Below are 25,949 nucleotides of genomic sequence, written 5' to 3'. Positions count from 1 at the left end.
TGTGTTGTTAGTCTCTTCAGCATTTTTGATGCTATGATAGCTAATGTTTATTATTATGTGTTTACGTAGATTGTTATATTTAATCCTCCCATGTTACAGATTCGAAAATAAAGCACAAAGAGATGAAGGAAATTACTTTAGACCATAAAGTTGGTACTTGGTGAAGCCAGGATTTAAATGCAGGCCTCTGGGATGTCATAGCCCCAGTTCTTAACCAGAACTTGATCCCCTCACAAAGGATGTCCTCTCCTTGAGAAGAGACAAGCTTGAATGCAATGATCCTGCACAGTGTACCTGCACACAGGCAGGTCCATTTACACCAGGAATGCTCCGAAATTTCTTCCTCGCCTACCCAAACCCTCCTCAGAGCCCAACTCATCCCGCCTCCTTCCCCTGACCTTTTTCCTTACCTCTCCACACAGGTCGGTGGGAATCAAGGGCTCACTGGATATCCTTTGCAATAGTCAGCACAGGGCTTTGCATGTGGGAGGCAGCTGCAGAGCAGTGGAACTCCCCTGCCTGGTCCGGGTCTCAAAGAGCAGGATTCAAGCTCTGCTTTCCTACTTGCTGGCAGGGTGGCCTGAGATGCAGTGACCTCATCTGTAAAGAAAAAGAAAAAAGAAAAGAAAAATAAGTCATACTCATCTCATAGATTTGTTATCAAGATAAAATGAGCTACTGTTTATAAAAGTGCTTTGTAAATTAAAGCACCATTGAAATATGGGGATAATAGGATTAAGTCAATTAAATTTCGGGCTGCGTTTCTTGAACTTGTCCTGAGACTGCTGCACTGCATCCAGTCTCGTACCAGAGCACAGAGTGGACGCGTGCATTGAGGAAGGCCGCACAATCAGGACTGCACACCCTGGTAAAGAGAAGGCTCAAGGGAGTTTTCAAAACAAACTCCAAGTGATTGTTCAATAGACTTTCGTGAGCAACTCCACAGTCTCTGGCCTCAAATTAGAGCAAAAACGGATTTGGTCCAGACATAAGGAAATGCTTCGTGAATATAAAGACTGTGAAACCTACTATTAAGGGCAATTGTGGAGACAAATAACTGCCACAAATAAGTTACTGCATGCTGCCAATTGACCAAGGAGAAAAGGAAACATGTTTATTTTTCAAAATGTGGATGTTCTGAAGCAATTAAATATCTTCCCTCACTAAACTGACATAGTTTTGGTCTTGACAGCAGTATAAAATTAAATTCTTTAGCAGAGGTCTAAAATATAAGAGATGGCATCTCTTCTGGGGAAGAACAGAAAACAAAATGAAAAACTATTAAAAATAGAACTATTCCAGACTACGTATTTGTGGGAGTGCTATAAAAACTTCCGCAAAGATAGAATCTCTAAGAAATCGTCTCGATGAAATTAAAAGCATCGCATATGTGTATAATCTCCCTTCTCTCTTCCCCTCAGACTCTTGCACAGTCACTCTCTATATATGACCAGCCACCACTACCATGCTTAAACTGGGGGCTACAACAGCTTCCTGGGCATAGCAAGTGGTAGGCGTCTGGCAGGCAGAGGGGCCGTACACCTCTGCGGATATGGCACAGAACAGGTGGAGACCCAGATGTCTTTGCAGGCAAGGCTTCACAGGTGAGCTCTACCTTGTACGTCTCTTTCAAAAGGATGGGACCATTTCTGTGACGACTGAATACTGACGGCCAATGTAACCCGAGCCCAGTTAAAGGTCACTGACCGTGCTCCGAGCTTCACAATAAGCTTATCAGGGCCATCTCTTGAAATAATAGCCACTTCCCGATCCCCTCCGTCTTCTTCACTCTTTGCCTTCCTCCCCACATCCCCCGCCAGAGCCCACCCTTCCCTCTCGGGCATGTATCCTTCAGCAAGATTCTCTCTTTCCCGCTGCTGTCACAAAGCCCTCAATGTCCTCTGTGGAATATCTCCATCTAACCTCGAGTCAAAGGCCATTCTTGCCTCAGGAAGAAAGAAAACCCTCTAAATTAAATGCTTCCCTTAAAAAGGGGGAGGCTCTGGTTTTAAATGAAATACTAAATTAATATACATTGGAGAGAATTTTTCGACCTAGCAGTGTCATTTCACAATTTCCTTAGAGAATCAGGGAGTGCACAGTGTTATTATGTGGCTCGATCAGGCCGGCAACATTCTTTTGCATTTTCTGGGTAATTGACTCAAGACTCAGTTTTCCTAAAATACAGAAATAGATAATTCAACCAACGCTCCTAGTGACTCTGCCAAAATGATTACCAGAATAGATCCATGCCATCGCTGCTCCAGGTCTCAGGCTGTTGCAATCATTTATGACCTGGAGAAGCTGCCTTCCAAGTTCCAAGATCAGTAGTTAGGTGGAATTTAAAACAATCAGTCTTTTATTGTAGCAAAACGTAACTAGTTGATTGCCAAAGACAAGCTTGTTTGTGCAGAGAATCGTGAAGATCTCAAGGTGAGCATTACATCGGTATATTTCATGGCTGGGTGTCCTTAGGTGCCCGTTGAGCGTTTCCCCCGCAGTAGTTTGTCTGCAGTTTTTTGACCGGTTTCTTTGCAGAGTCTACAGTGTTAATGCACAATAGGGGCGTGGGGTGGGTGAGACCACCCTGTGCTCAGGGGTTAGGACCTGCTCTGCGAACACTGAAACTGGGTGCTTAACTGTTGCCTACAAAGCCTGTATCCCCTAGTCCCACCGCCCCTCTCTACCCATGTCCCCACTGACGTCCCTGCTTCCAGGTTCCTACATTTACCAAACAAGCCCCTGCTCCCAGCCTTTGTCCTTGATGTAGGACATCTGCTGGCCTCGCACTCCCAGTTACAGCCCTACAGGACTCTCTCCTCACCCAATTCACAGCTCCTCAGAGAGCCTGCCCACCGTCCTATCTGAGTGCATCACAGTCACCTACCTTCTTCTCTCCTTGCTTTAATTTTCTTTATGCACTTTACAGATGTTGTTTTATTCATAGCCTTGTCCTTGGTCCCTAGCCCACTATCTAGCACATGGCTGGTGCTTGGTAAACACCACTAAACTAATGGATGGACAGATGGCTGTTTGGCCTAAAGGGGAGACTGGGCAGATGCTCAGGCAACTACAGTGCAGTTGCTTCTAGAAGCCCCCTTCTGTCCTCCCATGTCCCCCTTGATTCCCACTCTCCCTACCCCCGAAACTCCCCACTCCCCCATTCATTCAGCCTCATGTGCTACCTCTGAAGCTGTGGGACCTCCTTCTCCCACTAGCTTTATTTATTCTCTCCCCCCACCCACACCCCCAGCAACCCCATGGATGGAAAACAGTAGTTATCTTGGCCAGAGCCCATTTAAAGACTGCAGAAAAGTTTCTTTCCCAAAGTGATTCAAATGTAAGCCAGGCACCCATCTTTATAAACTTTCCACCTAAACGGGTTGTATGTTTTGGGAATATATAGGTCAAATTCAAACTTAATCCCCTCCTTTTTGCTACGTTCTTGTCTGAGTAAATTTAAGCTGGAACCCAGCTGTGACGATACTTTGAAGATTTTCTCCATGAGAGTTTTTGAAACATCCCCAAGGCTTGAGTAGGGCCAGTAGCATTCGTTCAGGACACTTGGCTACTATGATTCCTGAGAAAGAAGGGTCAGAGAGCTAGTGAGCACCTATTAAGTGCCTGCCATACCCCACTCACTGGCCTGGAGATTTGGAACGTCCCTTAGGCCTTGCACAGGGTTCCTACGTGTTGCGCATCGTCGAGAAGGCAGTCTGAACCCCAGGAGTCTTTGAGCCTCTATCTCTGGTTCTTCAGACACCTCAAGAGCACCAGAAACATGCGTGCTGTCTCTTGAATGACTAAGCATATCAGGTAGTGTGGCCCCTGAGCTGCTGTAATAAGGACTCCATAAAGCACATCACCCTAAATAAAAGTTCTTTGTATTTCATGCAACAGCCGAAAGGTGTTCCAACACGGTCCTGCATGGTCACCTAGTAACCACTGCTCCGTGAGGCTTCCAGGAACAAGCTTGTGGGTTGGTTCTGATGTCAACCTAAGTATCCATACCTAGAGCCAAGGCAGTTGGTCTAATTGTTGCCATTTCCAAGCCAGAAAGAAGAAAAGAGTAAGTGTAGGCTAAGAACTTTCATCTTTAAGGAAAAGGTTGAGGAACTACAAATGCACCTTTTTCTTACATCCCATCGATGAGAATTTAGTCCCAGGGTCATACCTGTAAAAAAGGATGGGAAATGTAGTCTCCAGCTGCAAGGGTGGGGGAGTAGGTGGGCCAAGCACCCAGATAAACTTGGAGGGAGTTATATTACCAAGAAGAAGAAGGGAAGAATGTTTCCAGGGGATGGTCAGCAGTATTTAACCAAACTAAGCTATTAACTGGCTGAATTTTAGGTATGCAGAATAAGCCCTCCAGGTAATGGGATGAACACTTGCATGGTTTTGCCTGATTAGAACCTTTTGAATAACTTTTCTGAGTTTGGAGAATTCACCACTTTGTGACTGCAGCCTCCCCATGGGTTAGGGTGCCAGCCTGTGTCTCCAGCACCTGTAGGCAAGACCCAGGAGTGTGCCCCAGCCTCCCGTGACCCGGGACACTCTCCAGACCTGGGTGCAGAGGCAGGCAGCCTGAGCAGCTCTGCGCGGTCCACTGGCTGGTGTGGCGGCAGAGCCATTTGACTGGGGAACAGACAGCAGGGGTACTGCGTCTGGCGTCAGTCACTTCAGCGTGGAAAACTCCGAAGAGGGAGTCTGGCTGCTCAGGGCCGATGAAAAGAGTTTCTGTCCTAAGTTTTGACCTGGTTTGGGTCTCTTTGGATTCGGACCTTGCAGGTGGAGCACAAACAGATGCGGTGGGTTTGTTATTGCCCTCAGGCTCTTCCTAGAGGTCAGGGTTCTAACTCGGGATAGAGATCTTGGTTAGTGTCCGTCGGCTGTGCCTCGGTAGTGATGGTTTTTGTGAGATACAAGCTCTACTCGTATTGCAGACATCGTGGATGGTGAGTCAGTTCAGGACTTGAAGTGAGGTTTATTCTCTTCAGAGATTAAGGCAGTAGTTTCTCAACATACGTAAAAAAAAAAAGTCTTGGTTGATCAGAGGGCTGCACTGAATTGCGTTCTTCGTCACAGAGCCCTGCTTCTGCTGCTGTTTCCTGTGTCAGACTTCCTCCCTCCCCTCAGCTCCGCACTCATGCCAGGGCTGCATCTCAGCCTTTGCCACCCGCACCTCTTGCCCCCCAGTGCCGACTGGGCAGAATGTGAAAGATAACTTACAACATATGACCTGGGGGTGGGGGAACTAAGGTCTCTCATTATGTTCTGTCTTGTTCCACTTACACGTGCCCCATTGTAGTCTAGGGCTGCTGCTCCCCCTGAGGGTCCCGCAGGGCTTGGTCATGGGCAGGCACAGAGCCGGACCCAGCTTCTGGGCAAGAGGAACCCAGTGGGCAGCCGAAAGACACCGGCTGAACCGAGCCGTGTGGGCCTGGCATGCTCCCCCACTGAAGCCCTGACCGCTCAGGGACTGTCTGCTTGCAGCAGCCAGAAACCTAGGTGACTGGCTAAAGCCAACCAGGGAGATGCACCGGAAGGCCCGTGGATTTATGAGGGAAGGCAGGACAGCGGACACTGAGCAGGGGTGAAGGAGAAGCGCGCCTGAGCGTGCTCAGTCCCCTCATGCCTGAAAATGTGCTCTGCTCCTCTCTCTTTCTCATTCTGTGTTTTTTCCAGACTGACATTTTTTATTTCTGGCACACATGACAGAAAGCAGCATTCACAACCCCACATGGACCATCCTTCAGCTGCTCGGCAGTGCTGCTGGCAGCCGCTGTCCCCACACAGGCAACGTCCGGGCACTGGCTTCCTGTCAAGCATCAGACAGACATCCTTGTCAAGCGAAGGGCTTTCCCACTGCCCTCGGATGTTGCTCCCCATTCTTTCTAACGCAGAGCTGCAGGCAGCCTTTCCCAGCTGCCTAAACACGCCCAGCCTGTTCTGATTCTCTTCCACTGGACACTTCTCCAAGCATTTTCAGGTAGCTACAGGGTCTTCTCTGAGTATGTTGCTCTAAAGCTCAGTATCTCTAGTTCCTTGAGTTACATGACATGTTCAGAGTCTGTCTTACTCTCCTGGTAAGGAGGGAGTTGCCTCGAAAGCATGTTTAACTTACAAAAATTCAGTGCTACCTGTGTTGCACCAAACAACAATGAAAGTCTTGGGGTGGGGGAACCCCTTCATCCTCCTTTCCCAGTCACACTTGTCACCTCCCTAGGATCCTTAGCGAACCGGGAAAAGAGAACACAAAGAAAACACACAGGGAAACAGAAAGAGCTATCTTTTGGTTTTTGAACGTTGCATGACCCAGGTGCTTGGCAATACAGCATTGATTTAAGGAATTTCAAACAATGAAGTTGACCACACATGGTTTGTGCTGTGGCGAGTTCCCACTAGAACATGGACCCACCACCAAGGAGACTTCACTCTGTTCTCTTCCAAAGGTGATCCTATCGGGCCATCTTCCACTTCGGGAACGGTCTCTGGAGCTGTGAGAGGGCTCGCCAGGTGGGCTCTGCAGGCCGCAGAAAAAGGCAGCTCCAGAGGTGTAATTTTACTACAGTTTACAAAGGAACTCAAGCAGAAGGAGGGCGCTGTACCAAGACGACACTGGGGAGATGTTTAGACCCTTACAAGCTCCACGGCTGCCGCGTGGGACCGTCCCTCGGGGCCATGTGCCTTAGACACGTGGTATTAATGATCAGCTCAAGTTCGGAGATGGGAAGAAAAATACCTTCAGGTTTTAATACAGGGAAATGGGCACTTGGGAAACCCCTAGAGATCACCCCTGAAATGACTGAGCTCCCTCAACAAACGGCCACGACTTCACTACCTTCTCCTGCACCCATCCCTCCTGACAGCTTTGCTTGTCAGTAGGAAAAAAAAAAATCAAAATCACAGATCTCTACTAACATTTGTAGAGAAAAAAGAGCAGACAGATACAAAATTTCAATCACTAACAGCGAATGGTCAAGGTCCAGGGAGGCATAACCCTGATGGTTGGGTTTTACCTCCTGAGCTGATGTGGGAATTTTGTGTTCTGGGTCCAAAAGACACAGACACTGAATCACTCCCTTCACTTATGAGCCTCTTTAATATGAGACACTATGGTTTGATATAAGCACCCTGCCTATTCAGTATATCATTTTAAGAATCATAGAAAACCATTTTAAAAAGCAGAGATAAAATAAAAATATTCTTTATGACTAGGGAGGAGAAACAAAGAAAGAATTCTTTAGCTCCATTACAGTATAGAAATTTCCAAACCAGCAATACTGGTGGCCTTTAAAGTGAAGTTGAGAGAACTTCAAGACAATAACCCTGACTGGAGACCGGAAGGAAACCTTAACATCCTTTTAGATGGGGACTTAGAGAGTGCCAGATGTGTACAGACTCATGGGAGCTGAAGCTGAAAACTGGCTCAGATATAAGAAATGGTACAAAATGAAACAGACCGAATCTTAAATGATAACTGAAATTTCTCTACATTTAAGATACAAATTGCTATGATTTCAGTATCAAGGCCCATGTGCCAGTACAGTTTCCCCACAGGCACCTTCTCCTCCGTGGCTTGACTGCAGTCCTAGGCAAATAGTTACTGCTGTTTTGGTTGATAGACACTATTGGAAGTGTCATCCCCTTGAGGAGATTCAGGTGGGAACAGGCGTGGGCAGGGAGGGAATCAGGTGTGTGTTGAAATGTGCCACCCTGTCCTGGTCTTGCTTTGTCCACTAAGAAGCAAGTGACGGTGACAGGGCCGAGACCTGGGGGGTCCGTCCCACACCCCAACCGTCTGCTGCATGGGTATCTGCTCTTCTCAGAGTAGTTTTCTTCTGACAGTTACAGCAGCGGAATCAACACTTATTTTTTTTTCAAAATGACTCAGAGCTTTATGTTCTGTTGCTTTAGGGTAATACCTATGACACATATTAGGACAAGATGGTGCAGGGCTAGAAAGAGTCGACGTGACAAGCAGCACCCACTTTGGGAAGTAACATCTGAATGCTGTGACTCTTCAAGTCTGATGACTCAGTCACCCAAATCCTACATGATGTCCCTGTTGTCATGTTCCTGGAATCATCTGACATTGCCTGTGATACTGTATTATTAGATGAGAGAGGTAATAAAAGTTTTATGACAAAAGTCTTGGTGTCTAGAGAGTCCCTGTGCTGGAATCGTGAGATAAAATTGTGATTAATTCTAAGCATGGATAGCACTGTTATGAATAGCTCGTATCTATTGAGACTTACAGAATGAAGCCAGACTTGTAGGTTGAGACTTATCTATGGAAGCCAAGCACTTCCCTACTGGCTGATGTGGGACAACTTTCCCATTTTACCATGGAAACTGATGCACGGAGGGGGTAAGTAATTTGTCCAAGGTCACCGAGCAGCAGCAGTATCTTCAGAATTTCAATCCCAGCCTTTGAGATCAGATTCCTTCCAGGAATTTCTGTTAATGTTACTGTTATTAGTCTGGCCACCCAGCCTCAAAATGTTAGATCTGGGAGAAATCTAGAAGTTTCAGAGCAACACATTCATCGTAGGAATGAGGAAACTGAAGACAAGAGAACATTACATGACTGTCCCGAGGACCCAAACCTGGATCGTGGCAAAACCAGGCTGACACCAGTGTTGTTCGTTCTGTTCCACCACACATCGGCTCTTCTCTGCCCATCAGTCCTTACTGCTACTGAGTCACCGAGTCTTATCTACTTCCTTCCTAGTCTTTCTGATCTCATGGTATAATTGCTATAGAGAAAAATAAAGCAGGAAATGGCGATAGAGCCCGGACAGGAGGACCACCTTTTTGAATGTGCCCACCTGCCACCTCAGACAGACCTAGTTTTCATTTTACTTAGGCTACAAGCATTTTCCAGAGGACACACCAGCAAGCCATGAGCCCACCTTTTCCCTGACCTGTCCCCTCAAAAACCCACCAAAAAACCTGGCCATACAAAGCCTCTTAACTGGTCACAGATGCCTTCTTTGTTCTGCTCGCCAGAACAGAGGGGTCCCTCTCAGGTGCAGCGACAAACCTGCTTGGGCTGTTGAGTTTGCGTCCCTTCTTTTCCTTTTAAATGGGTATTAGGAGATGCTTGGGCAACTTTAGAAGAAATTACCTGGGAAAAATTCACCGAAAGTGTGTTTTTGAGTATAGAAGGAGATGAAAGAGTGGGCACAAAAATATGAAGGAGAAAAGCATTTCGGGCAGCAGAAAGGGCGAAAGTCCGGATACATTGCCTGGAGACTCTACGAAACCGAGTGGCTGAAGTGGACTGAGGAAGAGAAATGAAGTGAGAGATGAGGTTAGAGAGGTGGGAGTGGGATGCAGATTTTTCAGGTCCCTGGAAGCAGCGTATGATTTCTAACTGAGTGAGATGGGGTGCACTGGAGGTTTTGAGTGGCTGAGTGACATGGTCTGACTCACATTGTAAAAGGATCACTTTGGTTGCTGTATCGAGGATAGACTGTAGGGAAGTAGACAGACCAGTTAGGAAGCTACTGCCACAGTCCAAGCAAGAGATGATGGATGATGGCTTGGGCAAGGGTGGCAACAGGGAGGAGTAACAAACAGCTATATTGTGAACGTATTTTAAAGGTAGAGTTGACACTATTCCCTGATTGACTGGATGTGTAGTGGGAGAGAAAAAAAAAGACTTAAGGGTGACTAAGTCTTTTGGCCTGAGTAACTGGAAGTACAGAGTTGAGTCTATGAAAAAAAGAGAGAAATTTGTTGTCGTAGGAGGGAGAAGGGCAGGAGTTCACTTTAGACATGTCAAAATGGAGATGCCACACAGAGAAGACAAGCAGTGACTCTACAGCATCTTACTACGCTGACGGACAGTGACTGTAATGGGGTGTGTGGGGGGGGCTTGGTGATGGGGGGAATCTAGTAACCACAATGTTGCTCATGTAATTGTATATTAATGATACCAAAAAAAAGAAAGCTAAAAAAAAATGGAGATACCAGTTGTTGAGTAAGAAGATATGAATTTGGAGGAGAGAGCAGGACTAGAAATGCACATGTGAGGTCAACAGCAGCAAATGGATGGTTTTTAAAGTCACGATGCTGAATGATGTCAAGTGTGTGGAGAACAGGAGAGGTCTGTGGACGAAGCTATGGGACATCATAACATTTAGATATTGTGAAAATGCGGATGAGCCAGTGAAGGGGACTAGAGGAGTGGCTAGGGCAATGGAGGCAGCCCGCGAGGGCATGTATCCTGGAAATCTAGTGAATGACTCTAAGAGCAGGAAGGATCAGTTACATCAAATTCCGCTGACGGTCCCCATGAAGTAAGGACTGGGAATTGGCCTTTGGATTTACTGACAGGCTGGTCATCAGCGATTGCACAAATGATTTAGTGAAGTGATTGGGAGCAACATCTTTTGCTGGCAGCAAAGCCCTTATTAGAGTGAATTTTTAAAACAATAGGAGAAAAGGAAATCGGACAACCTTTATGGGTTATTTTGTTATGAAGTAATGACCAAGTGATTGAAATGTCAAAGTAGAATCAAGAGGAAGGTAGTTTTTACCATGGGAGAGTCTTTTTTTCCCATCATGGGAATGATCCAGTAGAGAGGGAAAGATGGTTGAAGTGGAGGAGAGAGGTGCTGAAGCCACAGAGAACGGAATCATGCCCAAAAATGGCATTAACCGGGGACATGGGCAGTTTGTCCAGAAGGAAAGACAGAGTAGATGCCCCAGATGGAAGGTGAGGAACTTGCGGACATTGTCTCCTAATGGCTTCTATTTTAAGAGTGAAAGAAGGGGTGAACCGTCATAAGCTGAGAGTAAGGATGGAGGATGAGATACTGACTTTGAAAGATACAAGGCAAACATAGGCAAGGCAGAGGTGGTGTAGGCCAGTGAGTGAACATGCTAGGGACATGCAGTACTGTTACTCTGTAGCACTGAGAGCCCACTTGAAATTTGGGGTTTGATTTAAAATGAGACCAGTCACCAGGGTCATGTGTTTTTCTCCAGCCTCATTCATCTTTGGGAATGTACCTATCCATGCACAAGGGAAGAACTGTATGCAATTGGAATTCAGGTGCTTTTGTTATCTTTGCTGCATAACACATCCCCAAGCCTAGTAGTCTTTACCACTAATTCATTATTTCTCATCAGACTGGGGCTCTTCTGCCTCTGGGGTTATCAGTCAGGACTGCTGTGACACGGTGGGCTCGACTGGGCTGACATGTCCACAACAGCTTAGTCACATGCCTGTATCTTGGGAGGTTGGCTGAAGGTCTGGGCTTCACTGGGATGCCAGGATGGCTGGGCTTCCGTGCAGTCTCATGGCCTTTTCCATTCCACCAGCATGTCCAGACTTACTATGCGGCAGGCAGCTCAAGGCTCCAAAAGTAAAAATAAAAAACAGAGGCTGCCAATGCTCCTTAAGTCTGAGACCTGGAACTGGCACAACAGCCCTGCCGGCTCACTGAGGGAGAAGATTAGAAGAAGGCGTGGCACACTGAGAGCTACCTTTGGGGACCAGCCCCCAGAACCTCTGCTGCGGCTTTCACTGAGTCACATCTCTTCCATATGAAGAACACATTCACTCGCTTCCCAGGCCCCAAAACTTTCATCACATGAGAGCATCATGCTTAGGATTTGAAGTCTAGGATATTGTCAGTGGGTGTAGAAGAGGCCCCTTGGGCACATCTCCTCCTGATCTGAAGATGTGTGAAGTAAAGAGACAGTATCTGATCCCCTCTGCCACTCCCCCAAATTCTCAACCTGTAATAGCAAGGCCGGAACAGGAGAATGAGAGTCTCCCATTTAAGGTGGGGGTAGGGCAGGAAGCCTATAAGAGTGGCCGGTCCAAGTTCAGCAATTCTGAAATCCGCAGGGTACATGCCACCCACTTCCCCTATTCCAGGGGCAAAGAACAGACATTTGCTAGGGCAGAAATTTGTTTTTTCTGGGACTATTTCTCCTTGGATCTTGGTTTTCTTCTCTGGGTTCTTGATCTGCATAGAAAACATACTTCTTTTTCCATAAGACATGGGCCATGTTTGCATCTGAATAGCATTCTTAGCCTTATTCTTGTCTGTTAGAAGTTGGGGCGCATAAGTCTATTTTCCTTTTTGACTATTTCTGTCCTTTTTAATCCAAATTAATATAATTCCTTTAAAAACATTGTGGGTTTCTGTGTATCAAATTATAATCTACTCCATTAAACTAAAGCCTTATTCTGCTTGGAAATCTCCTGAGCCAGACCCACCCTTCATTAAGCACCCTCTCTATCTATTGTGACAACATTTTTCCAGTTAATTGGCTAGTACTTAACCCAGGACCCCTATTTCCAGCCTCTGAACAGTGACTTCTTCACTGCCCTTCCAGTCTTCATTCCTAGTCTTGCTGAGGCTCCTCTGCCTTCTGTCTGGTCCCACAGGCAATCCCACCAATTTCAGGCTTCTATTATATCAACTCAGAGCTTGTAGAAATCAATATCTATTTGTCTATTGATGCACTACAAATAGCTCCAACACTTAATGTTTTAAAGCAATTGCAATGTATAATTTATCAAAAGTACGTGCGTTGACCATGATGTTCTTTTCTATCATGTGGTGTCGACTGGGGCTACAGTCATATGGGGCTCAACTGAGCTAGTCATTTGGCAGAGACAGTTCAAAGGCTGGCATCGCTTCCCCATATGGCTTCTTCATAGTATCTCATGGGCTTTCTTTAGCAAAGTAGCTAAATTTCTACATAGTCACTTAGGGCTCCCTAAATTGCAACTATAGAACCCACCAAGCCTTCCTAAGTCCTAGCCCTAGACTGGCACAGAGTTACTTCCACTGAATTCTGGTTGGTTAAAGTGAGCAGTAAGGCTCAATAGGGGAGGGGACTACAAAAGGGCAGGATACTGTTTTTTTTAATCCATTCAGTCATTCTCTCTCTTTTAATTGGACAATTTAATCCATTTACATTTAAAGTAATCATTCATAGGAAAGGATATATTATTGACAATTTGTTAGTTGTTTTCTAGTTGTTTTGTAGTCCATTGTTCCTTGTCTCTTATCCTGCTGTCTTTTTTGTGTTTTGAGGCCTTTTGAGATCAGGATGCTTTGACTTATCATGTTCTTTTGTGTAATTACTAAGGAATTTTTCCTTGTGGTTACCATTAAGCTTATATAAAATATCTTAAACTTATAATACCCTATTTTAAACTGATAATTTAACATCAATTGAATTTGTAAACTTTACACTTTTACTTCTCCTTCCCCTTACATTTTAGGTTATTACTATTACAATTTACATGTTTTTTATAATTTGTGAATAACAACAGGTTATTGTAGTTATGGTTATTTTTGCTACAGTTTTTTTGACTTTTAAACTAGAGGAGTAAGTAAATTATATACCACTATCACCATACTGCAGAATCTAACCATGATTATGTATTTACCGTTACCAGTGAGATTTACACTATCTTTTTATGTTTTTATGATGTTAATTAGCACTCTTACTTCTACTCATAGAAGAACTCCCTTTAGCATTCCTTGCAAGGCAGGTCTGGTGGTAATGAACTCCCTCATCTTTTGTTTGTTCAGCAAAGTCTTTATCCCTCCTTCGTTTCTGAAGCCTAACCAGGTATAGAAGTCTCGGTTCAGTTACTTTTTTTTCACTATTTTAAATATGTCATCCCAGTCTCTTCTGGCCTTAATAGTTTCTGTTGAGAAACTGCCCATAGTCTTATGAGGACTCCCTCGCAGGTAACTTCTCTCTTTTCTCTTCCTGCTCTTAAAATTCTTTGACTTTGTCTTTTGACAATTTAATTATAGTGTGTTTTTGTGTAGCCCTATTTTGGTTCAATCTATTTGGAATCTTCCGTGTTCATGGATCTGAATGTCCATTTCTTCCCCCAGGTTTGAGTCGTTTTCAGCCATTATTGCTTTAAATATACTTTCTGTCCTTTTCTCTTTCTCTTCTCCTTCTGGAATTACCATAATGCAAATATTGTTTCTTTTCATTGTGTCCCATGATTCTCACAGGCTTTCTGCGCTCTTTCTTTTTGCTCCTCTGACTGGGTAATTTCCAGTGTCTTATCCTCCAGGTTGTTTATTCTCTCTTCCAAGTGGTTAAATCTAGTTTTGAAACTCTGTATTGAATCTTCTGTTCAGTCATCATATTTTTCAACTCTAGCATTTTTATCATGGTTGCTATTTCATTGCCATACTTCTTGTCTTATTCTGGCATTGTTTTCCTAATTGTGTTTAGTTGTTGTGTTTTCTTATAGTTCACTCAGCTTCCTTCAGATGACTGTTCTGAATTCTTTGTCTGACATTTCAGACCCCCCATTTCTTCAGGTCAGTTATTAGTTCCCTTTAGTGGTGTTCTTAGCTGGATTTTCGTGATCCCGATCCCTTATGTGGGCATCTGCACATTTGAGTAACTGGGCTTCTCTCTCAGACTTTACAGGTCAGAGATAGTTCTTCACCAGGTAGCTCAGTTTGGGTTCCTGTGCATATCTGCTGGTGGGCAGGTGGGGTCTGCTATTATGGTCAGTTTAGGGGAGAGAGGCAACTATTTGAGCTCTGAAGATGGGGTTGAGGAGGTGTGCCACTGGTTGAGAACAGCTGGGTAGACTGCCGGCTTGGTTCCCTCCCAAGGGAGGCTGTAGGAGGGGCTCCACAGTTTCCTGGTTTCCCTGGTCAGACTTAGGTGATTGGGACGGGGTAACTACATTCAGTTGTAGATGGGGGATAAATTAGCTTCCACTGGCAAGACAGTGAGACGGGACCCTATGCCTGTATGGCTCATTGTTTGGGGACCCAAGTCAGGCCTGACTGGGCACTGAATTCCTTGGTCAGATTAGGCCGCCAGTTTTGCTCTGCAGACAGGGGAAGCTGTGGGCTGAGCTCTCTGTTCAAGGGTTCCTCTTCACAGAACCACTGAATAGGCTATGTAGCTTCCCATGTTCCCTGGTTAGGGTCCCTGGTTGGCAAGCTGAAGGCTGCATCAGCGATGAGCAGGGCTACAGACCCTATTCCCTCCCTGGGCACAGTGAGAAAAGCAGCCCTAAAGCCCATAAAGCTCTTTGTTGTCTTAAATAAAACCTGGTTTCCCATTTCCCTAACTGACCAGGGCCACTGGCTTTGCTCTGCAGACCATCAGCTCTGCCTGCCCACCTCCTGGCTCAGGTGCTGCTGGGTACAAGGCTCCCAGTTGTCCTTCTCCAGCCCTTCTGGTCAGATGGGGCTGTGATTCAGCTCCTTGTCTGGGTGTGGGCAAACTGGGCTGTAGAACTGGCAAAACTTGGCTGAGGATCTGAAGCAGGCAGATCTGCTCCCCACCAGGTGCCCTACAGCGTGCCCTCGGCTTGGCTCTGCAGAGGACCAAAGACCCTGGCTGGGCTTACTACTCCAGCACTGCTGGCACGGACCCAGCCTGCCTATCCATGTGCTGGGTGCTGCAAGCCTCTCCCACCTTCTCTGTCAGTCAGATTCCCAGTGGTTGAGCCCCACAGATTCCCTGCAATATCTGTGCTGCAAGATCAGAGTAGAGCAACTACTTAGCAACTTAACAACTCCACTGCAGGTTTTCTTTTCCCTGTGTAGGAGTGGGAGGCTCTGGGGAGCCCTCTCCATGTGGTGCTGCCTAGGCCGGGGGACAGGGCAACGCAGCCAGCGTGTGGCAGCTTCTCTCACCCTTTTAATGTGGTGTCTTGGTCTCTGAGGTGCAGGAGGTGCTTCAGCCTTACCCCCATGTTCTAGGATTCTCTCAGTGGTGTCTTGTTCTTGCATACTTGTTGCTTTTTGTGATGGCGAGTGATGTCAAGAATGACCTATGTCACCATCTTGATGACATCACTTCTTATGCCAAAAACTTTTGTGGCATTAGTATACCCCATAATTTGTATATTTCTCCAACTGAATCACAAACTGCTTGGGGCCAAATACCCTGTTATTTTCTTTTTTTAAACTTTCTTGCCTTGACACTAGGTATAATACTATAACACTATGCCGATAGTAGGTGGTTGACAAATAAGTGCTGAATGAATGACTAATATATTGGAGGCTTGGAAACATTCTTAGCCATGGAAGACAGTGTTAGGAGAGGACGACTGGATACTTTCACACATGCAATTTCATTTAGTTATTACCATTACTCTATGGCAGAGGTATTATTAATATCATCACCTTTAACATAAGCAGAAACTGAAGCTTTGAGAAAATAATGTCTGACTTTGCATGGCTGGGATAGTCATGATTGAAGTTCAGAGCTGTTTGTTTCTAAGGTCTTTGCCCTTCCCACCACTCTGAACTGCTGCTGTGTGAGGGCTGTTTATCCTGCACAGGTAGGAGAAAACCAACTTCGACTAGCTGGGGCTAAAAGAGAGACTTTATTGGAAAAATCACAAAATAATAGGAAGGTCTTCAGAAACGAGGGTTGTTGTGGGAACATCAGCCCAGGAACTGGAGAGAGGAGATGGCCAGGCTAGGCTGTTTCTGCTCAGGCTCCATTCTGTCCCCCCTGAACAGAGCTTTGCTTTGTGTCTGAGGGCTGAGGGGGCAAAGCAAGATGTTCACCAGCAGCCCCAGGCTCAAATCCTCCCTCCGGTGTGACTGGGTAGTCCCCATGCATGTATTAGCTCTTGAAACTGCATTTGTCAGCAGATTTAATGCGCATCCCAATAAATCTCTCTTAGAGAAAGAAAAGCAAACAGTCACATGGTTCTAGAATGTGGTTCAGCATGCTGAAGAGGCACAGGGCTGGCCTGGCTGGTAAGTGGCCAGCATCGTACCCTGGAAGAAGACAGAGGGGAAGGCCTCTCACGTCTTCTTTACCTTCATGCAACACCACTCACATCTACTGCCAAATCTCTGTGGTTGCCCTAATCATTATTCTGCTATTGCTGATTGATAGGTGTCCAGAAGGTACACATTTATTTTTGTTTAAATTATCTGGCATGGTATTAACAGACAACAAGGTTCTTAATGCTTTAAGGATAAGACCGATGATATTCTTGTTTGTTACAGGTGGCCTTTCCCTCTCAAGCTGATTAAATCAGGTATCGGTACTAGAGAACCGTGACTGGACCGACGTTCTTGCACGCCAGCATTTTCTAGTCATTTAAGGCAGTGTCTGCATGTAGGGTGATCGCAGTGGTTTTTCCATTTCTTTTCTTTTGTTTTTTTTTGATATGGGTCTCCTTGTTCAAATAAAAATGTATATAATTTCAGTACATGTAAAACAGACAAAAGCAAGCCTTTTGCTTTTTTCTGAAGGACTTCAGAATAGGACACAGCACTCCTGGGTTCTTCCCCTGCAAATGCTTCTCCTTGGTGGCCTCAGAGGAAGTTGCTCAGGATAGACTTGAACATCCCTTGGGGGAGTGGGGGGACCCTGCCCTGGAAGCCAGAAGATCTGTGTGGAAGATCTGGCTCTGCTAGTAATTAGTTATGTAAACCTCAGCAAGATATCTAACCTCTCTTTTTCCACTGATGAGATGGAGATACTACTACATGCCCATCCCAAGTTCTGGGGGGTGGTTGGGACCCAATGGCATGGTGCATAGAAAGTGCTTTACAAATGGTAAGGATTGGTATAAGCACGTACAATGCCTCACTGCACTTAGACGTCAGTAAATATTTGTTGATGTAGACAGAACTGTGTAAGTCAGGAAACAGAAAAAGATAACCAACAGTGCCCATTTAAAAAACACTGTGTGGCTGTCCATGGTTTTGAGATAGAATACACATCGGAGTATTGAAACAGAATATCTTTTTAGTGTATATATAAATAGAACAATGTCAATATTTTTACCTATCTAGTGTTAGCAAGGTGACCAACCGTTAGTTAGGTGCTTGGTCCTAGAAACACCCTAAGACAAGTCTGTGGAGGAAAAGAGGGAGGAAAGTCCAGAGCACGAAGGTAAATTTGTGAGCAGTGATGATGAATGCCATGGGCTCATGGAAAAAGATCACTTGAATTAATTGGCATCGCCATTCCTCACAGGCTGTTGATGGCTCTGAGAACAGGGTGTAAATCCCATGAAATGCAAAGCGGGGCCGCAAAGTGTTCATCCATTTGAATCTGCTGTTCAGAAAGGAAATGAGCGGCGCTGTTCAAATGTTGTCTTTCCACTTGCCAAGAACAACGATCAGACCCACACTTCCATGAATTAACCTGCGAAATGAATAAATCTTCTCTTCAACAGTTTCATGTCATTGGTTCAAATGGTGTAGCATTTCTTACATAAAGAACTTAAGGAGAGTAAACCCATTAGGGAAAGCGGGGGAATTTATTACACTCCAGGGCTGTGCTTTTAAACAGACCCTGACTGTATTAGCGCACAAAATGGCCTTGTGTTGAAGGCTGGTCAATTCCAGATCGGCCACAGGCATGGTAAGAACCACACTGTGCATGTATTTATCCACCTCTCTTGGCAGTAGGAACCGTACTGCTCTGTGACCATATCTCATCCAAGGCCTAGGAACCTGGTCCCAGGAGATTAGTGGGAAAAGATATGTTCCCCAGGTCAGTCATTACAATTTAATTGTAATTTATTTTTCCAGTGAAATGGGCACTTTCTTAATATCTACAACTGTATGAAAATAAAATCTGTAGCTGACACACCATTTGTGAAATGGTTCCTGAAAACACCATTTAGAAGTTATATTTTTCCTTCAAATGTGCCATTTCTTTCTTCTTCTGCTCTAGGGGCTGAAGAGTCCACTCCACCTTTTCCACAAATATCAATGACTTGGTGGGAAGCTGTTAATGTTTCTCCTGAAGCACATTAATGCTTCCAGCCAACAAGAGTGGCTTTTCAGACTCGGAATGCAAGGCCAGAAGGAGCCAGCCAGGACTCTCCAGGAAATAACAAATGCTCTTTTACCTCAGGCTGTTTTTGAGAAAGGATTTTCTTTTTTTTCTTTCAGGGCCTGTTTACCTACACAGTGATATTCACCCCTAACCCTACTTCAGGGAGAATAAAAAGGGCTCAGGGATGCTTTAAAGTGGAGTGATTGGAAAGTTAAACACCTTCAATTGTAAAAGAAGTGTTAGATAGGGTGGGTTAAGGCTTTTCACGTCAGAATAGATCAAGACCTATTTTCTCACAGCCCCCTTTATTGGGAGATGATATTAAAATAAGTTTAAACATGTAAACGAAAATAAATTATTTTTATCATCAACATTCTGGAATATTTAGGCCACAGATTCAAAAATCTGTGCCCAGTGCCAAGAAAGACCCAGCTTTTAGGCAGGTGTTAACTTTTATCTCCAGGAAACAATGGATCTCTTAAGTACTTTAGCTATCTCAACATTGAGGAATGCTGAATTAATACAGGGCAGCCTCATCCTGTGGACTATGGCAGGAGTCAAGCAAAACTGGACACACACTGGTCATTCTAGAAAAGTAAGTCCAGTCCTGGCTGGCCAGGCAATGCTTTCCATAGCAGCTCAATCTTTAAGAATCCACGCTGCACCCCAGCATCTAGAAAACAGTTCCTCTTGCCTTCCTTTATTTTTTTAGAATAACCTTGAATTCTTTCCTCTATCTTCTTAAATCCTAGGGTGTGTTTTCCACCAATTTCAATACTGACAACAGTTTTTTCTTAAAATCTAGAAGCTATTCAGAAAACTCACAGACGAACGAAACCAGCAAGTTGCTAAAACTCAGAGCAATCAGAGAAGCGACGTGATCTTTCCAAGGAAACGCAACTCATTTTGCTAAGTTTTTGGAAAAGCCTAGACATCTGGACTAAGCCAGGTCACCGCTTTTTCCAGTGAATTCATCGGGTCTGTAAGGCGATTTGTAGATATGTAAAACTACAGTGTTTCTCTGTATGTACAGACTTTTTCCCCATGTGTATCTCTCCACTCTCTGGACTCCTCTTTCCAGTTAGGGACCGTAACTCATTCATCTTTTCATATCCTGCATCCTCTGTGGTGCCTGACACAAAGTGGGTCCTCAGGAAGGCCGGGCATGCCTCCCAGTTACCATTTAACCCTTCTCTAACTGGCTGAAGGAGCCTGGGCTTCCCAGTGGAAAGCCCCTCAAGGGAATAAAGTATACCCTAGTATTTTGAAGAGATTACAATTCCGAATAGTAATGAGCACACACAGACTTAAAAAAAAAACAACTGAAAGCACGGAACAATGTCAGAATATCAACCCAATTTTCTGAAGAAGTACTGTGGTAGGCTGAATAATGACACCCCACATATGCCCACGTCCTAATCCCTGGAACCTGTACATGTTGCTTTATATGGCAACAGGAACTTTGCAGACGAGATTGAGGTAAGGCTCTTGATTTGGGGAGCGAATCCTGGGTTATCGCTAGTCAGAAGAGTCCTCGGAGAGGGATGCAGGAGGTGCTGGTGCCAGGGGAGAAGGTGATGTGCCCATGAAACGGGGCAGGGGGCGGCGTGCTTTGAAACTGGAGGGAGGGGACAGAAGCCAAGCAGTGCCTGGGCCATGAGAGGCTTGACAGGCTAGGAAACAGCTTCTGCCTTCAGAGCCTCCTGAGGGTACCGGCCCATCCAGCACCTTGACTCGAGCTGAGTAAGATGCTTTGCCCCTCTGGCCTCCAGACCTCTAAGAGCGTACATCTGTGCTGTTTTCAGCTACTGTTACCACAGAGTCCTAGGAGACCGATAAGTACCAGGAAGGCAATTTCTGCAAACTGAAAAAAGGAAAACACACAGCCTCCACAGATACATTAAATGATAGAATTGGACATTCTTTTTTCCAATTTCCAACTTTGAAATATTATCCTGACTATCTGACCTTAAGGCACAGGATAGGACGTAGGAGAGACAGTAGATGTTTGTCTGTGACATTTTTAAAGATCTTTAGGAATGACTACATTTTATTTTATTTGTTTTTTTTCAGACTAGTGGAAGATAAAATACTGCTAGACTTTTACTCATTTGAAAAGCATCTGATCTGTTTTTGGGTTTTGCTCAAAGAAGAAAAGAACTGAGCTACAGAAAAGAACTGTATACAGCTTCACCTGCCATCTTCCTGACATAGGTTTGAATCTGGAGATACAAGTAGTAGCAATCAAGCAAAACAATCCAATAAACAGATGGGTTTGGAGACAAATACCTAGTTTTCTTTGAGCGAATTCACTTCTGCTGTGGTCTAACCCTGACCTCAATTCTACTTTTTGATCCCAGATTCTGTGTGTGTGTGTGTGTGTGTGTGTGTGTGTGTGTGTGTGTGTGAGTGCACACGCATTGTTCATCTGAACTAAGCTTACCCTTGGCTTATGAAACATGAATTGGAGAGCTTTTCTCAAAATGAGCTCCCTCCTGGAGAATTTCCCAAAGCTTGGCCAGCTTTAATTACTTAACCAAGACGTTTTCAATGAACTGTTTTGAACCTGGCATTCACAATGCACTTGCCTTGTACTGAGCGATGGCTTTATGACAGGAAGCTTTGTTAGCTGGACCACCCGGGGAATGCAGCTTGAATAGAATATGGCTGCCTGTGGACTTAAGAATGTACATGGCACACCTGTGTTCCCTTAGCTGCCCTCCCCCCCTCTGTCCCCCAACTCCTGTTCATTGCCCATGAAATTCAAGGTGTCGAACTTAATCCACAGAGCTCTGCATCAATAGCCTCATTTTGGGGTCCTTCTCAGGCTCTGGCTACGCTAGAAACCTCTTCTCAGTTGGTGTAAGGCTCAAAGGCGTGCAGATTGTGCATTCAAACAATATCTAAGGATGGAACTGTGTTGAGGTAACAGCTCCCAAACCGTCTGAGTGAAATCTCTGGATTCCCTAAACAGCCCATTTTGGTTTTAATGGCATCTACCATCTTCACAAGCAGAAGCCAAATAAAAGGACCAAATGGATCTGAACACAATTCCTCTTTCCGGTGGAGACTCCTAAAGTTTCTACCCATTTGCTTAGCGTTTTTAAGCAAATCAGCAGTGTTGGCTTGGCTTGTCACACTGCCAAGCATCCTTAGAGATGAATCACTTTTCGGTTTAGAAGCCACTCCGCCCCCAGTTTTGTGGGAGGGTCCTCAGGGCGGAGCACATTAGCTGGACTCCAGTTTCATTCCTTCAGTTGCAGTGATTCGTTCAGGGGCGACCATCTGATCTAAGACGCACTAATCAGTCAGTTTGGGGCTTTTGCTGGGAATGCTGGGAATGCTGGGACACAGGTGTTTACTCGTTTAGACAGATTTGAACCTAGGAGAATGTAGTCCTCTAACCTGCTGTTAGTGACCTGCACCCACGTGTGACCTCGGAATGGAGCCCAAGCTGAACAATGGGGCTGAGAATGGTGAGCGGAATCTGACTCCTGCTGACACTGTCTGAATGGTGAATCAGGCCTTTCTGGGACAGTTTAGTCACATAAGCCCCTAAACTCCCTTTTTGGCTTTAGTGATTTGAATTGGGTTTCTGTCACTCACAAGTGAAGGAGTGATAATTGTTATGCTGATCACATTCCAATGATACTGGAAGTTGAGGTACTGTTTGATTCTGATGGTTTAATGATGTCTTCTGAGGTGTGGTGCTGGTATTGACTGGCTACCCAGTCCTTGAATTTAAGCATTTCCTAAGAACTCTCAGAAATCGGGGAGGTGGGATCTTTGCTATTGTTAGCATACCTAAAAATACAAGAGCCACTTACTTGTCCCTGAACCCCCTTTCTTAATTCACATAAATATACATAGTTGGCCTCTGGGAAAATAATGGTGTTTGATCCTGTTTGTGTAAGCAAGCCCCATTTCTTCCATCAGATATAATGGGTATGTAAGTATTGGATACATTCCTCTTACAAACTTCAAGGAGAAAGTAAAAATACATTCATATCTACCCATGGGCACTTCTGGTGAGATTAGCATATACTGTTTAGACAAATGGTGAGTTTTTAGAATAGAGTTATCCAGAATTTTAATCTATTTTCTTAATGACTATTTCCTATTGAATGCTAGATTAACTTTAGCTTTTAGCAACAGAGATATGACCTGAAAGTTTTTGTATTCTCCTAGTAAGGATGTGAAAGTTTGACCATTTAAATTTATCTTTAATCCAGAGGTACATTTTGAATTTGGAAACAGTCATTATAGAGAGCATCAGATTCAGAGGAGGTCCGTAGGGGGTGCCTGGTACCCTTACGACAAGGGGAAACTGGGACATGAGACAGCACAGAGGGCAACTCTGTGAAGCCATGGAAAGAAGATGGCCCTGTGCGTGGAGTGATGCCTCAAGAAGAGAAAAAGTGTCAAGGGGCGCTGGCAAACACCGGAAGTCCGAAAACGCAGGGAAAGAACCTTGCTCAGATCTCTGCGAGAGAGAGCTTGGTACAGAGGACACCTTGATCCCAGCTTCCAGAACTGCATTTCTGCTGTTCGGGGCCACTTAACTTTTGTGTTTCGTTATTCCTAAGAAATGAACACAGAAACTACTGGCACATGGACTTTGCAATTGTTTACTGGCCCTCAAATGAAAAATTGATACTATTAAGTCACAACTTTTTATTTTGCCTCCAGAAATTGGAGGAGGAACCCTTTAATAGAAAATTCCTGCTTGTTTAGTCCCCACAAGAAGATTTCTTTTCAATATGTTTGAAAGGACATGGAATAGAGTTCTAATGACTATTTTTTCTTTTTTAGAAACAATATTCACAGTTATAATATGTGGCCTATAAAAAATAATGGGACTGGTTTCATAAGATCAATTTTAGCCCAATATATATTTAAATGGTTCTCAAAGTATAAGAAAGGTTTTAGTAAGAGAAAACCATTTTAGGCAATCCCTCATATCACAGTAGACATAGAGCCTAGTTTTGCGTTTGCAGAAAAGTATCGAATTTTATGTTTCAGTAGAAATTAAAAGAAATTACATTATATTAATGGCTGAAAATTTCCTACTAGACAAATGCCCACAACTTCTCAAATTACACATGCCTAGTCCAAACATCTCAGTAAGAAGAAATTTTAGATGGGTTCAAAATAATAAACACCATGGAATTTAAATGGAGATTTGGCATGTTTTTGAGATAAGTGTGTATGCCTTTTTATGTATGTATGTACATGCACACCTTTCTTTTCTCTACTTTTAATGTAACTCTAATGATGAAATAATACAGATATGAGATGATTTTTCTTCTTTCTTTTCTCTCACTCTTTCCTTTAGAGCATTTATGTTACTTTGTATTGATACCAATGTTAACATTTTGGTATCTGTCTCAAGGGTATTGCAAATACACATCAATACATTTTTAACAAAAAATATGTGGATACTAATGGCATGGTCCTTTGAAAACAGGTATAAGGAATAAAGAACATGTAGCCAAAATTCTAGAATTAGAACCTTGCTTCACAAAACATAACCCATTTTTCTATCTGTTGTGGGCTGGACAGACTTACCAGACCCCCAGATATGTTGATTTATGGAGATGCAATTTGCCTTTTCTATATTTGTGTTTTTGTTGATACGTTGCTTAAACCAACTCTATATTTTCTTTGTATGTCTGAGTTGATTTGCTAAAAGTTATCTACTGACAAAAAAAATACAGCTAAAACTCAGATTTCTCAAGTCTTGAGACTTGCTCAGAGTCAGCTTTTATTTTCTTTCAAGAAAGTCAGTTTCTTAAAAAATTGTCATCAACTCAACCCTGATCTGTGAGTAGGAAAAGTTATCAGTTACTAAAAAAAGTTGAAATACTCCCAAGGTCTACACTTCTGCCCCAGAAAAATTAAGAATATTTCACTTAGCACAATTAGTCATTGTGGAAATCAATGAGAAAAACCATAGTGGAATTACTTGGAAATGCATATAAGATTAAACAGTCATTAGAAAGGAATTAATTAGGCTAAAGAAGACAATAAAAAGAAAATATTTGCATGGTCTCATTATCTTAGTATCAATCATCTCTTTTGTACATTTCCATGGTTACTTTAAACATGTCAGGCCACTTCTTCAGTCAGTCCCCTTCACTATGATCCAGTCCTCTGATTCTATCAGAACGTGCTAAAATAGGAATATGAGATTATGCTAAATGCATACCAGGAGGTAGAGTAATTTGAAATGTATTCCAAAATCAATTAGAAATCAATTTGGGTAGTCAGTGGAGGTGGCAACATAATCACAGGCAAGTGGGAATTCAGTGTGTATGTGCTCAGGGACTTGTGCTTCCACACATGTTGGTAGAGTTCTGTGAAATGAGGGGAAAGTCCTCCCATTTGCTGGCTGCTTCTGCGTCCTTTTATGGCTGGATATTCAACTGACATCACAGGTCACAGTAGATGGGAGATGATGTCACGTAGTGAAGTCTAGACCGGTAGCTAAAGCGAGCTCTGCTGCGGGGGTGTGGCTCGCCTCCAGAACCCCTCTCCTGAGCGGACCTTGTTATTTTCACCTGCATGTTGCAACCTATAATGGGCTTAAGATGAGAATATGAACTTAATGGAAATACAGATTTTTCTTTTTTCTTCCCTTTCTCCTTCCTTCCTTCCTCCTCCCCCTTTTCTTTTGGTTTGTTTTTTGTGTGCACATGCATGTGTGTACATACTTCTCTGGATTGCCCAGGCCCCACACTGCATCTTCACCAGGCTTGAGGAAATCCTAAGGCTTAGAGCAGAGGGAATGTAAGTGGCCTCCTTTTATTTCTGGGCTGCTTGCCTTCTTGAGACAGCCTGCAAAACCTCTTTCTCTGAGGGCGTGCACCTAAGTCCTTTACAATTCCTGGCAGGTTTGCTTTTATCCAGGAGGTCTTGTGAGGTGTGTGTGTATCTGACTCTGACACCCCTAAGTCAGAGAAATGGCCTCCTTTGCACTAACCCTTACTTTGCTAACACATATTTTTGAAAGCTTCCCCCCTTTTCTTCCTTTCTGGGTGTGACAAACATGCTGCGATGGCTTCAGCCTTGCCAATCTGTCTGGGGAAGGAGTGCTGGAAAATTTACATTTAACAGCCCCTCCAAGAGCTCTTAATGATGTGGGGAAAGGCAGCTGGCTC

General features: G+C 44.2%; 1 long non-coding RNA gene across 3 annotated transcripts in view; it reads right to left on the bottom strand.

The window, feature by feature from the left end:
- Positions 1-413: 413 nt before the first annotated feature.
- Positions 414-25,949, bottom strand: part of LOC118971301 (uncharacterized) — a 374,798-nt gene continuing 349,262 nt past the window's right edge. For 2 of the 3 annotated variants that reach the window (XR_005059677.2, XR_012124698.1), the window contains one exon: positions 414-600. This is a non-coding gene — a long non-coding RNA (uncharacterized lncRNA). Of the gene's footprint in view, positions 601-22,966; positions 25,374-25,949 lie in introns of those variants that run through there. The other variant, XR_005059676.2, reaches the window with a different exon arrangement.

Source organism: Manis javanica, chromosome 13 (genome assembly GCF_040802235.1).
Source record: "Manis javanica isolate MJ-LG chromosome 13, MJ_LKY, whole genome shotgun sequence".
In the NCBI taxonomy this organism is placed as follows: domain Eukaryota; kingdom Metazoa; phylum Chordata; class Mammalia; order Pholidota; family Manidae; genus Manis; species Manis javanica.
Note: the sequence above shows the minus strand (reverse complement) of the source record. Positions and strands in the feature narration are given on the sequence as shown.